Below are 14,825 nucleotides of genomic sequence, written 5' to 3'. Positions count from 1 at the left end.
GATGGGTTCCCCAGTTTCAGGAGCCTTGACAAGTAATTTTTATAAACCTCATTGAACAGATCATCTTCACAAAAAGAGTAGCAAAAGACTACAACGTATTATATTGGTTCAGGTATGTGGATGACATCCTTTTATTGTCTTGTGACAGCCAGAGCGAGAGCACCAGCAGCAGCGAGTACTGTTTGTATAAAGCGTTTATTTTGCATTTTGTTTACGACCATCCACTAAGGAAGGGATTCTATTTGTGTTTATCTGCTCTGCATAGTAACTAACAGTTCTTGATAAAACTTTACGTAGTTTTCGTGTTAGATTTCTTAGTGTTTTCTTGATCGTTTAGAACAGAAAGCGCCCTAAAACCGTCTTTTGTTTGTTTCGCGGCCGTTAGCCACTAGTCACTTGAATCAGCAGTTGTCTTGTGACAGCCAGAGCGAGAGCACCAGCAGCAGCGAGTACTGTTTGTATAAAGCGTTTTTGTACTTATTTGCTGCGCTTAGCTTTTAAATAGTTTTTCTGGGAAAACCTAGCGTAGTTTTCGCGTCTCGTATTTCAGTGAGTGTTTCTTGATTATCAGAGTAGCTCATCAGAAGATTATCTTGGGAATTTGTCACCGTATAGAGTAGGGTAAACATAGTCATGTGTAGGGACTGTGGTTGTTGTGAGCGGACGCAAGGAGAATTGGCCACTCTTCGGGGGCAGGTGGAGGCTTTGTCTGTTAGGCTCATCGAGCTCGAGGCGCAGGCGTCGGCTCGTAGTGGCGTTGGGGCAACTGTGGTGAGACCTATGCCTACTTCGGTGGCCTTGGAATCACATGGAACCCCTGATGTCGCTGCGTCTTCCGGCAGTGAGCATCTTACCGGTCAGCCATCACTCCAGGGTGAATGGCGGACAGTGGTGGGCTCGCGCGTGCCTGGCCGAAAGGCAAAGGTGGGATCTGGCCGCGTGGCAGCTGCCTTACCCCTTTCCAACAGGTACGGGGTGCTTCCTAGTGGTGATGACATCGTTTCCGAGCCACCACAGGATGCCTCGCCTATTGGGCCAGTGGCCGATTCTCCGGCAAGGTCCCGACAGTCACAGAGGGCGGGCCTATTAGTTATAGGGAGCTCCAACGTTAGGCGGGTTATGGAGCCCCTCAGGAAAGTAGCGGGTAGGTCGGGGAAGAATGCCAGTGTGCACTCGGTGTGCTTGCCGGGGGGTCTCGTCCGTAATGTGGAGGAGGCCCTTCCGGCAGCTATTGAACGCACTGGGTGTGACCGGCTGCAGATAGTAGCACATGTCGGAACGAATGACGCCTACCGCTTGGGTTCTGAGGCCATCCTTGGTTCCTTCCGGCGGCTGGCTGATTTGGTGAAGACAACCAGCATCGCACGCGGAGTGCAAGCTGAGCTTAATATCTGCAGCATAGTGCCCAGAGTCGATCGCGGTCCTCTGGTTTGGAGCCGTGTGGAGGGTCTAAACCAGAGGCTCAGACGACTCTGCGACTATAATGGTTGCAAATTCATCGACCTCCGTTATTGGGTGGAGAACTGTAGGGCCCCCCTAGACAGGTCAGGCGTGCACTACACACCGGAAGCAGCTACTAGGGTAGCAGAGTACGTGTGGCGTGCACACGGGGGTTTTTTAGGTTAGAGGGACCCCCCCTTGGGCGAAACGATAAAATACCTGACGGCTTACCAGAGAGGACATTATCATCGTTGATAAAGAACGTCCGTCCTCAGAGACCAAAAACAGGAAAAGTTAACGTAATATTGGTAAACTGCAGGAGTATCCAGGGCAAGGTTCCTGAATTAGTATCTCTTATTGAAGGAAATAGTGCGCATATAGTATTAGGAACGGAAAGTTGGTTAAAACCGGAAGTGAACAGTAACGAAATCCTAGACACAGAATGGAATATATACCGCAAGGATAGGATAAACGCCAATGGTGGAGGAGTATTTATAGCAGTAAAGAATTCAATAATATCCAGTGAAGTTATTAGCGAATGCGAATGTGAAATAATCTGGGTTAAGTTAAGTATCAAAGGTGGGTCAGATATGATAGTCGGATGCTTCTATAGACCACCTGCATCAGCAACCGTAGTAGTTGAGCGCCTCAGAGAGAACCTGCAGAACGTCGTGAAGAAGTTTCGTGATCATACTATTGTAATAGGGGGAGACTTCAATCTACCAGGTATAGAATGGGATAGTCACACAATCAGAACTGGAGCCAGGGACAGAGACTCTTGTGACATTATCCTGACTGCCTTGTCCGAGAATTACTTCGAGCAGATAATTAGAGAACCAACTCGTGAAGCTAACGTTTTAGACCTCATAGCAACAAATAGACCGGAACTTTTCGACTCCGTGAATGTAGAAGAGGGTATCAGTGATCATAAGTCAGTGGTTGCATCAATGACTACAAGTGTAATAAGAAATGCCAAGAAAGGAAGGAAAATATATTTGCTTAACAAGAGTGATAGGGCACAAATCGCAGAATATCTGAGTGACCACCATCAAACGTTCATTTCTGAGGAAGAGGATGTGGAACAAAAATGGAAAAAATTCAGAAACATCGTCCAGTACGCCTTAGATAAGTTCGTACCGACTAAGGTCCAAAGCGAGGGGAAAGATCCACCGTGGTATAACAATCATGTACGAAAGGTACTACGGAAACAATGAAAGCTTCATCATAGGTTTAAGAGTAGTCGAATCATAGCTGATAAGGAAAAGCTGAACGAAGCGAAAAAGAGCGTAAAGAGAGCAATGAGAGATGCATTCAACGAATTCGAACATAAAACATTGGCAAACAATCTAAACAAGAACCCTAAAAAGTTTTGGTCATATGTAAAATCGGTAAGCGGATCTAAATCCCCTATTCAGTCACTCGTTGACCACGATGGCACCGAAACAGAGGACGACCGAAGAAAGGCAGAAATACTGAATTCAGTGTTCCGAAACTGTTTCACTGCGGAAAATCGTAACACGGTCCCTGACTTCAGCCGTCGCACGGACGCCAAAATGGAAAATATTGAAATAAACGATATCGGAATTGAAAAACAACTGCTATCACTTAGTAGCGGAAAAGCATCCGGACCAGACGAGATACCCTTAAGATTCTTCAGTGATTATGCTAAAGAACTTGCCCCCTTTCTATCAGCAATTTATCGTAGATCGCTGGAAGAACGTAAAGTACCTAGCGACTGGAAGAAAGCGCAGGTCGTTCCCATTTTCAAGAAGGGTCATAAATCAGATGCGAATAATTATAGGCCTATTTCGCTTACGTCAATCTGTTGTAGAATAATGGAACATGTTTTGTGTTCTCGTATTATGACGTTCTTAGATAATACAAATCTCCTTCATCATAACCAACATGGATTCCGCAAACAGAGATCATGTGAAACTCAGCTCGCCCTATTTGCCCAAGAAATTCACAGTGCCGTAGACACTGGCGAGCAGATTGATGCCGTATTCCTGGACTTCAGGAAGGCATTTGATACGGTTCCGCACTTACGTTTAGTGAAAAAAATACGAGCTTACGGAATATCGGACCAGGTTTGTGATTGGATTCAGGATTTCCTAGAAGAAAGAACACAACATGTCATTCTTATCGCTTCAAAATCTGCAGATGTAGAGGTAATTTCGGGAGTACCGCAGGGAAGCGTGATAGGACCTTTACTGTTTACAATATACATAAATGACTTAGTTGATAACATCGGTAGCTCCGTGAGGCTATTTGCAGATGACACGGTTGTCTACAAGAAAGTAGCAACATCAGAAGACTCGTACGTACTCCAGGAGGACCTGCAGAGGATTAATGCATGGTGTGACAGCTGGCAGCTTTCCCTAAACGTAGATACATGTAATATAATGCGCATACATAGGGGCAGAAATCGATTCCAGTACGATTATGCCATAGGTGGTAAATCATTGGAAGCGGTAACGACCGTAAAATACTTAGGAGTTACTATCCGGAGCGATCTGAAGTGGAATGATCATATAAAACAAATAGTGGGAAAAGCAGGCGCCAGGTTGAGATTCATAGGAAGAATTCTAAGAAAATGTGACTCATCGACGAAAGAAGTAGCTTACAAAACGCTTGTTCGTCCGATTCTTGAGTATTGCTCATCAGTATGGGACCCTTACCAGGTTGGATTAATAGAAGAGATAGACATGATCCAGCGAAAAGCAGCGCGATTCGTCATGGGGACATTTAGTCAGCGCGAGAGCGTTACGGAGATGCTGAACAAGCTCCAGTGGCGGACACTTCAAGAAAGGCGTTACGCAATACGGAGAGGTTTATTATCGAAATTACGAGAGAGCACATTCCGGGAAGAGATGGGCAACATATTACTACCGCCCACATATATCTCGCGTAATGATCACAACGAAAAGATCCGAGAAATTAGAGCAAATACGGAGACTTACAAGCAGTCGTTCTTCCCACGCACAATTCGTGAATGGAACAGGGAAGGGGGGATCAGATAGTGGTACAATAAGTACCCTCCGCCACACACCGTAAGGTGGCTCGCGGAGTATAGATGTAGATGTAGATGTAGAATAGACGAACCAGAAACAAAAATTGAAAAACTACATACTGACATCAACAAAATATATAAAAATATAAAATTCAAAATTGAAGGAGAACAGAATAACCAAATTAACTTTCTGGATACAGCATTAAAAAAAAAAAAGACATCTTCAGGCTTTTCACCGCCATTATGGCTGCTGGTGGCTGCAGAAGGAGCTAGAGAGCAGTGACAACAGTACTTCTACGAATCTAGCTCCGTCTGCCGCCACCAGGAACCTTAATGGCTGTGAAAAGCCTGAAGATGGTATGAGGAAAGGGTCGAAACCGGTTGCAAACAAATAAAAACTCTGGAAACGCGATCGAGACTGTGTGTGAGATACAAATAGTTTTGCATCACTTGTCATGGTACAAAATCAGGTGATACACTGTTTTAACGGACCGTTGTCCACTTACGATTCTGGCGTCCCAAAACTTCGTTTCCTTCCTTGGTACACAGTCGAAGATGTTGTGAGACATTACACTATTGCGCTATTTATAGATGTAGAAATAAGCTTCAGTACCAACAACAACCTAAGCAGGAAGCTCATTCACAATATGAAACCTCCAGATACAGATCTTGATGCATCTGACATTTACAAAATTACCTGCAACCAATGCGACAAATACACCGCAGAAAAAAATTAGTTCGCCTGGAAAGATGACGTTGATTTTGATCCGATGACGTCATATGCCACCTGGTGGATAGTGGATGTACTGACAATGTTCTCATCGTCGTCCGCCAATAAATAGGATAGCGGCATAGCTACCAGAGCACCATCTGTGTCTACCCTTTAATATGGAATGTTCACAGCAAAAAGCTCAGTGTGATGCAGGCATGTTAAGAAACCATGCCAAGGAGACGCACTCGTGCTACCTACAGCCAACCGAGCGAGTTTGCAATGGGAGACATTGTGGCCTTCCGACTGGTGGGATGGTCCTCTCAGAGAACTGCCACGCAAGTTGCACGTGCTGCGTCAGTTGTGCAACGATGCTGGTATCAGTGGTCACGTGAACATTCTCACACCCATAGACGAGGTTCTGTTCGTCCACCCAGTACGGACGCCCCCCAGGACTGTCGTACTGTAAGGGCAGCAGTGGTAAATCGTACAGCTACCACAGCGCTGAAGATTAGATGGGTAGATCACGTAACTAACGTGGAGGTATTGAACAGAATTGGAGAGAAGAGAAATTTGTGGCACAACTTGACCAGAAGAAGGGATCGGTTGGTAGGGCATATTCTGAGGCATCAAGGTATCACCAATTTAGTATTGGAGGGCAGGGTAGAGGGTAAAAATCACAGAGGGAGACCAAGAGATGAACACACTAAACAGATTCAGAAGGATGTAGGCTGCAGTAGGTACTGGGAGATGAAGAACCTTGCACAGGATAGAGTATCATGGAGAGCTGCATCAAATCAGTCTCTGGACTGAAGACCACAACAACCACAGCACATGTAAGATGGCTTGTGACCCCTGACGTGTCAACTCGAACTGTTGCGAACAGGTTACTAGACTACCAGACTGTCAATACCGTGAATATCGATGTAAAATGAAATAGTCGATACTCACTCACACACTACCCGGCCGCCATATTTTGTTAGGTGCGTAGTGTTTACATGTATGTAGAAAAATATGTGCAGTGAATTACGTCGAAAAACAGGGTCAAAATAAATAGTGCAGTAGTTTCAAGTCTAACAACAGCCCCACCAGTGTACCAAGGATGCAAACGAAGCTTTGGGACGCCAATAACGTAAGTGAATAACTACGAGATAGAAAAGTGTATCACACGATTTTCGCACTGTAATAACTGATGCAACACTACCTGCAAGTCACACAAGCTGTGGTGTCAATTATAATAAGCAACGAGACACTGCTACACAGCAGCAGAACACGTCAATGGACATCAATTTTTGGTCAATCACTGCCCTCCTCCCTTCATCCAAATACCCCAACAGCCATACCAGCGGCTAACAATCAGCAAGAAGTCCTATGTTAATTTAGTTTCAGACATTTTTTTTAAGCAAAAATTTTCTATGCATATGAAGACCTGAAGATCAGTATAACATGCTCGGAAATCGTTGCAATATGTGAAACTAAGTATAAAACAAAAAGTGATTGGTAGCAGAAGATACCTATAAGTAATTACTCCGTTTCCTTATTATTCGGCGTTGCGTATAGCCTTATTGGGGTATGAAATCACGAACTTCCACATAAGACAGTAATCGGTCTTCTGTTCGAAACATAAATCTTAAGTTATAAATATTGTAATTACTCCGAAACTAGTGATCAGATTTTGAAGACTGAAATGCCATTGAGTTTATCTCTTTTAGACCTATGATACTAGTAGCAGAAATTATTACAGTTCCACCTGAAAAAGCGAAGTTGATACCCATATCTATGTAATTAATATAGCTATAAAAAGAGACTACGTGTCGTTTATTGAGAACTTCTTCACAATTCATCTTGGTGCAAACAGAATTACAATATCTTACACGGTTCCGTAAATCTTAGAGGTGAGTATATAAGCTGAATCACCGCATATCTTCACTTTACGGACTGGGCAAAATGTCTGTTGTGGTTTCATCTGAGGAGTTGCTCTCATTTTTTTTTCGAGCTATTCCAAAGTCTCTTCGTCCTTTAGGTCTTTTCCCCACCATTTTCCCTCTCCCTTCCCCTCACCCCCTCACCCGCTCCACTATCTCCCTCTCCGTCTCTCGTCTCCCTCTCTCTCGCCCCCCCCCCCCCCCTCAGTCTCCCTCTCCCTATCTCTCTGTATGTATGTGTGTGTGTGGCTGTATGTGTGTGTGTGGGTGTGTGTGTGTGTGTGTGCTGAAAACAAGCAATGGCTGGCCACCTTTATAGTTTTTTCAAGAACCATAACCTGCCTAGGTTGCAAAACTGTGTCACATTATTAAAATAGTTGCAGTCATATTCAGAAGCACAATCCTGAACGTTACATATGCACTGCTTATACAGCTAATGAAGCAACACGTATGTAACTTGTAGGATGGGAGCAGCCCTATACTAATGATATGATGTTGTGATCTAGAGCCGGCCGTTGTGGCTGAGCGGTTCTAAGCGCTTCAGTCTGGAACAGCGCGACCACTACAGTCGCAGGTTCGAATCCTGCCTCGGGCATGGATGTGTGTGATGTCCTTAGTTAGGTTTAAGTAGTTCTAAGTTTCAGGGGACTGATGACCTCAGATGTTAAGTCCCATAGTGCTCATAGCTATTTGAATTATGATACGCTGTTACGCCAAAGCGAAAGAGATTGAGCTTTCCCTATGTGCAATAACTACGCATACATTTACATTCTTATTTCTTTACGTGTCTTCACCATGTTGTAGTAATTTTCAGACCGTAGCCTGTTTCGATACAGCTCTCCATAGTAGCCTGTCCTGTACAAGTCTCCTCATTTATGCATAGCTATCGCAACCTACCTCCGTAATCATTGGTACTTGCTTACAGTATTCGAGCCTTGGTCTACCTCAACAATTTTTAAACCCTCCCCGGTTTCCCTCATCCTTCAATACTAAATCAGGCATTTTTTGTTGCCTCAGGATGTCTCCTGTCAACTCAGCATTTCTTTTAGCGTTTCAGTCACTAACTGCAAAAGTTATGCTGAGGTCAAGTGGCTTGCACAAGATAGTCTAGCGTGGGACATTGCATCAAATCGTCTTACCACTGAAGAATATAACAACAACAACATCAATCACGCTCTTCTTATCGTTCACTTGCATTGCCATGTCTGAGTGAATTATTAAGACATAGACAGATCTTAATGTTTTTATATAATTTCCTTGAAATTTACTTCGTTTTCCAGAGTGTTCCTTAGTTTCCTGTACTGGTTGCTCTACAAACGAGTTGCATAGCGTGACGTAGTCTACAAGCCTTCCTTACTCTTGTTTCAACTGCTGGCTTCCTTTTTATGTTCTTCCACTCTTACAACTGCAGTTCGGTTTCTATACAAGTTATGCGAAGACTATTCGAAAAGTAAGGTCCGATCGGTCACGAAATGGAAATCACGGTGAAAATCAAAAAGATTTTATTTGCAACAGTTACCTATACCTTCCAGCTACTTCTCTACGTAGTCGCCGCTCCAACTTCGAAATTTGTCGTAGCATTGTACCAACTTTCCAATACGCTCTTCACACAATGCCTTCCGCCAATCCCCTACGCTGGTCTACAGCAGTCGGCCGCAGTGGCCGAACGGTTCTAGGCGCTTCAGTCCGGAACCGCGCGACTGCTACGGTCGCAAGTTCGAATCCCGCCTCGGGCATGGATGTGTGTGTAATGTCCTTAGGTTAGTTAGGTTTAAGTAGTTCTAAGTTCTAGGGGACTGATGACCTCAGATGTTAAGTCCCATAGAGCTCAGAACCATTTGAACCATTTGGTCTACAGCTCGTTGTCTGTGCGAAAATATTATTTTCATAGCCAGCGGTTCGTGAGAGCAGAGATGAATCTCTGGGGGAGCCAGTTACGGGCTGTGTCGTGGATGATAAAACACTTCCCATCGAAAATGCTGCTGTAACATCTTCATTGCCCCTGCAGTGTGCAGTCGAGAGTTGTCACCAATACGAAAACACATGACAGGTATGTTATGTGGTCTGCATGACTTCAGGCGAAATCTCTCACCAGGCCCTTTTATTTGGCAGGAGTCACTATTTTTATAGGCATCTTTACGCGCTCACTGTGCGCTCAGAACTAAAAAGAACGAAGTGACGCGATCGACGGGCAAACTAGAGACACTGCCTAACACACCTGAGCAAAGCTTCATCGGATTGTCACTGTTTCCATTCGCACTCGATCGGACCTTTCTTTCCAAGTAGCCCTCGTACATAACCAGTCGCTTCCTGTATTTCATCCCCGATAACTTCAGAAATTCAAAAATTGCATCACAGCCAACACCGTCAAAAGCATTTCCTGAATCTGCAAATACTACAATTAAGGATTTAGCTTTGTTTAACTTATCTTGAGAAATAAGGAATATTAGACTTTAGCGTTCAGTTAAGAAAGAGGTCATTAGAAGAAAAATAAACTTTGTGCTCTGCCGTACGGCAGGTATTGTCATGAGGGAGCTTCGTCAGAGAGGTCCACCGTATGAGCGTCTTGGGAAGTGATTCCAGTGGTGGTTTCCCGTTGCCTTCCACTGATGATAATGAAATGATAATGAGGACAACACAACACGCAGTCACTGAGCAGAGAAAATCTCCGACCCAGCCGGAAATCGAACCCGGGCCCCTACGCGTGACAAGCTGGCACGCTGACCATTCAGCTATCGGGGCGGACGAGGTCAGAAACGGAGCATAATTTGGCAGTGGGGAAGGAAATCGGCCATATCCTTTTCACAGGAACTAGTCCGGGATTTCTCTCAAGTGAGTTAGGAAATCGTGGAAAACCTAAATCTGGATGGCCCAATAGGGATTTGAACCGTCGTCCTCCCGAACGTGAGTCCACTGTGCTAACTACTGCATCATCTCCCTCAGTCATCTTATGAGATACCTCGTAGGGTCAGCGTTACCTCGCGTGTTCGTATACTTCTACTGAACCCAACACGCAGCGTATTTACACGAGTGTCGGTGTATTCGTACAAGTGGAAGACCTTAAAATTTTGTTTCCAATCTGACTGTGAACGTCAACACGGTTTTTGTGCGTTGTACTGAAGTTCTTGGAAGACACTCACTTCTTCCCTCATCTTAGTCAGATATAGATGGTGGTCGGAAACAGTCTGAAAAATTATAATGATTTTGCAGGGTAGGTTGCGCTGCGAAATAATTGCTTAGAAAAAAATTCGATATATTGCGCCGTTACCAAATTAATTAGCATTGAAGTTAGCGAATCATGCCATTGCGCTCAAATTCCGGCAGCTGGCCAGATAAAATTAGTGTCAGTTGTCTCATAGCATAGATGATAGCGCACCATACTGCTCAGGCTTTTGTTCGGGTTCGATCCTTATTGCCTTCCGAAGTTCAATTTTTTCGCATCTCCCTTGTTCCAGTTTAGGAAACCAAACGGAGAACAAGTTTGGTGACAGCGTCTCTGCTGTGCCGCTTGAATTTTCTCGAGCAATGGCCTGATTGGCTAACTTCAGTTCTAATTAAATTAAGTCAGAAACGGGGCAACGTATCACTTCTCAGCACAACCCGCACTGCAACTCCCTTAATAGTTTTTCAGACTGTTTCTGATCACCCCGTATGTCTGTTCCATGTACACTCACTAATCACATTAACGTGACCACCTGCCAGAAACCTGGATAACCACCTTTTGCCGCGCGGACTGCAGTGGGACGTGCAGGAAGAGTCAACGAGGTCCTGAAAAATAGCGACAGGTAGTGGAGCCACGACGAATCCGGTGCAGTGGCCAGCTGCACTAGGTTTCTCGGGTTCAAAAATGGTTCAAACGGCTCTGAGCACTATGGGACTTAACTGCTAAGGTCATCAGTCCCCTAGAACTTAGAACTACTTAAACCTAAGGACATCACACACATCCATCCCCGAGGCAGGATTCGAACCTGCGACCATAGCGGTCGCGCGGGTCCAGACTGTAGCGCCTAGAACCGCTCGGTCACCTCGGCCGGCAGGTTTCTCGGGTGAGGATCCGTAGCGCGAATAGCCTGATCGAGGTAGTCCCATAGATTCTCGAATGAGTTCAAATTCGGGGAGTTTGGTGGATAGAGAAGTACGGTAAGCTCATCCTGGCGCTCTATGAACCGCGTACATACACTGCGAGCTGTGTTAAACGCTGCAGTTTCCTTGTGCTATTTTCTGTGATGGACGGCCGGGGTGGCCGAGCGTTTCTAGGCACTACAGTCTGGAACCGCGCGACCGCTACGGTCGCAGGTTCGAATCCTGCCTCGGGCATGGAAGTGTGTGATGTCCTTAGGTTAGTTAGGTTTAAGTAGTTCTAGGGGCCTGATGAACTCAGAAGTACCATAGTGCTCAGAGCCATTTGAACCATTTGAACCATTTTCTGTGGTGCCGAGGAATAACAAACCGCATTTACCGATGAGTAGGATAGCTGCATACTTGTGTTGAACTATTGTGCCTTCCAGAAAGACAAGATCACCAGGGAATGCCACGAAAACATTCCCCAGACCATAACGCTCCTCCTGCATCCTGGATCCTTCCGACAATTATTGCAGGGTATTTGCTTTCACACGTTTCACGCTGTACACGCCAGCGGCCATCCGTTATCTGAACAGGCCATCCCTTTTCTTCAGTGGACACAAAGTTGTAATATTGTCGTGCAGATTCCAACCATGGGGTCGCCAATGAACAGCAATCAGCATGGATGTATGAACCAGGCGCCAGCTGCGGTGGTCCTTGCGCATCAATGTTCGCTGAACGGTCGTTGAGCAGACAATTGGCTGCGTCTTGGCTCATTTGGGCGGTCAGTGGCGTAACAGCTGCACGTCTATTCTCCCGTACACATCTCCGCAACTTTCATTCACCCCTGACATCTATGGCCCTTGGTGTACCACAGTTGCCTCGGCACCGGTTTTGGGTAGCACTTTTTCACGTACATCGTATTGCACGTACCTTAACCATGGTGGCACGCGAACAGTTTACAAATTTAGCCGTTTCGGAAATGTTTTGCAAAAACAGACATAATGTCTGACAGGATTGACAGGATAGCCGCAGTCAGTGGTTTTACAATGTAACTTTTAATCTGTCTTGATCGTAAAATGTTGATTCATATGATTGGTTTCGGTTCCTCTAGAACCAGCTTCCGATCTGTAACGATAATGATACTAATTTACTATATATATACTAAGATGGTATCTGTTCTTTCAGACATGTCCGAAAGAACAGATACCATTTTAGTATATATATAATTAAGGCTCACCGGCCACTTGACCATCTGCTTCTTCTGTGCGAATGCACAAACAGAGCCCGAACTCTTACGGGAATCGGCAACGCGCCGCGAGTAATGAGTATAATGGGCGGGAGCACTACGAACGTAGTGCGGGACAATACGTTGAGAATGTGGGTTTCGCGGGAGGCGTGCCAGAGATAAATCTCTGCAGTCGCGCTATCCTCTGTGTCGTCGGTGGTTCAGATGGCTGCCGGCACGGTAGCTCAGCGTGTTCGGTCAGAGGGTTAGCTGCCCTCTGTAATAAAAAAACTGAGTTGATGGATCAAAGAGGAATTGAAACGGGTGTCTTGCGACACCCACCCCGAGCAAATGCAACGAACGAAAACGACCGAAATGAGATTAAAAAAAGAAAAAAAAAAGAAAAGATGGATAGAGCGTCTGCCATGTAAGCAGGAGATCCCGGTCAGGGCACACATTTTCATCTCTCCCCGTTGACGTATGTCAACGCCTGTAAGCAGCTAAGGGTGTTCTTTTGATTGTAATTTCACTAATTTACTATTTCACGAATGCAAGCCTTTCACAGCCTATTGAATCAACATCAAATGTACCAGAACGTAACTGATATTTCGGTTACACGAGTAACCCGTCCAAATACAGTAACTTTCACATGCTGCGTCACATAAAATTGGTTGTCAGAATGCACGTCGTTTGCATTAATTATAACACTATTACCAACAGGTGGCGTCTGGTACATTTGTTACATTACATATGTACATACTGTATTCAGTAGATATTTGTAATTAACTTTTATCTCTAAAAATATTGACAAGCACAGATTTTAACCTTGACATCTACAGATTTTAATTAAGTATTTTTAGAGGTAAAAGTTAATTACAAAAATCTACTGAATACAGTATGTCCATATGTAATGCAACAAATGTGCCAGACGCCACCTGTTGGTAATAGTGTTATAATTAATATAAATGACGTGCATTCTGCCAACCAGTTCTATGTGACGCAGCATGTGAAAGTTGCTGTATCAAGTACGTTCTGGTACATTTGATGTTGATTAGATAGGATGAGAAAGGCTTCCATTCGTGAAATTGTAAATTAGTGTCTTTATCGTTACAGATCTGAAGATGGTTTTGAAGGAAGCGAAACCGGTCATATGAATAAACATTTTGCAATCAAGACAGATTAAAAGTTACATTGTTTCGGAAATGCTTCCACACTTGGCCTGAAAGCCAATAATCATACCCTTTTGGACGACAGATAAAGCGCCCTGTTTTCGCGTAACAACGACTGCAGTTTTCCGCGTCTACCGACACACTTTATATACCCTACACTGCTGATGTGCCACCTACCGTTTGTGAGTGGTTATTCCACGTTGACGTTGAATGTAGGTGGTGCTCAAACTAATGTGACTGGGGCGTGTAGATGATTGTGATGCTTACTCGTGAACTGTATTAGTGTGCTGTTAATAATTACGGAAAATAAAGGTAGAGAGATGCTATGAGATAACATACTCTATGAAAGACAGAAAATTACAGATGTACAAGTAGTTGTAATTTTTAAATTAGATAAAGCAAAATTACAATTATCTAGAAATTAGGAACATTAAGTAAATGAAGCCATGTGACATTATTGGATAGAAGACCCCAGGGTGTGTTCAGCTCCCTAAGCAAAACATATTCGTACTTTGAACATGTAATGCACTGTGTGGAGACAGTGAGTGCGATGAGTGTATGTGACGTGTAGTGTAGTTATTGAATATGGCGAGTGTAAGCAAAAGAGTGAAACCTGGTGCCATCGTGCAGCACATTCTTTTCTAATATTACTAAGGGGACTACCGAGCTTCATCGTCCGACGGACTCACCAGAACCAAGTGTCGTGTGAACTCGTGCCTTGTCATACTGAGAAGAACTTTAAAATAAAATCCAAAGAAAATGGTGCACAGTTTGGTGATGACGTACTGTATAAGAAAGAGAGGGTCATATGGTGTTGGCTGGGAGACCAAGAGAGTTAGGTTCATCTGCTAAATCGGATGCGTTTTCCTTCTTCACACAATGGACCCCTTCCTCGTGGTTAGTGACAGTTGTGTCTCAAGCCTATCTGTCGAATGTACTTCACGCCCCCATTTCAAGAGGCTCTGCGGAGAGGTTTGGAATTTAATCCAGGATGCTGTCGAAAAGAAAAAAAAAATGGTTCAAATGGCTCTGAACACTATGGGAGTTAACTTCTGAGGTCATCAGTCCCCTAGGACTTAGAACTACTTAAACGTAACTAACCTACGGGCACACACACATCCATGCCCGAGGCAGGATTCGAATCTGCGACCGTAGCGGTCGCGCGGTTCCTGACTGTAGCGCCTAGAACCGCTCGGCCACCCCGGCCGGCCCTGTCGATAAGACTGGTGATCACAGTTTTGCACTATCGCCTAGAGTACAAAACAAGTGTTTGAGCAAGAAT

This window comes from Schistocerca serialis, chromosome 3 (assembly GCF_023864345.2).
Source record: "Schistocerca serialis cubense isolate TAMUIC-IGC-003099 chromosome 3, iqSchSeri2.2, whole genome shotgun sequence".
NCBI classification, from domain to species: domain Eukaryota; kingdom Metazoa; phylum Arthropoda; class Insecta; order Orthoptera; family Acrididae; genus Schistocerca; species Schistocerca serialis.
This window is presented reverse-complemented; position numbering follows the sequence as displayed.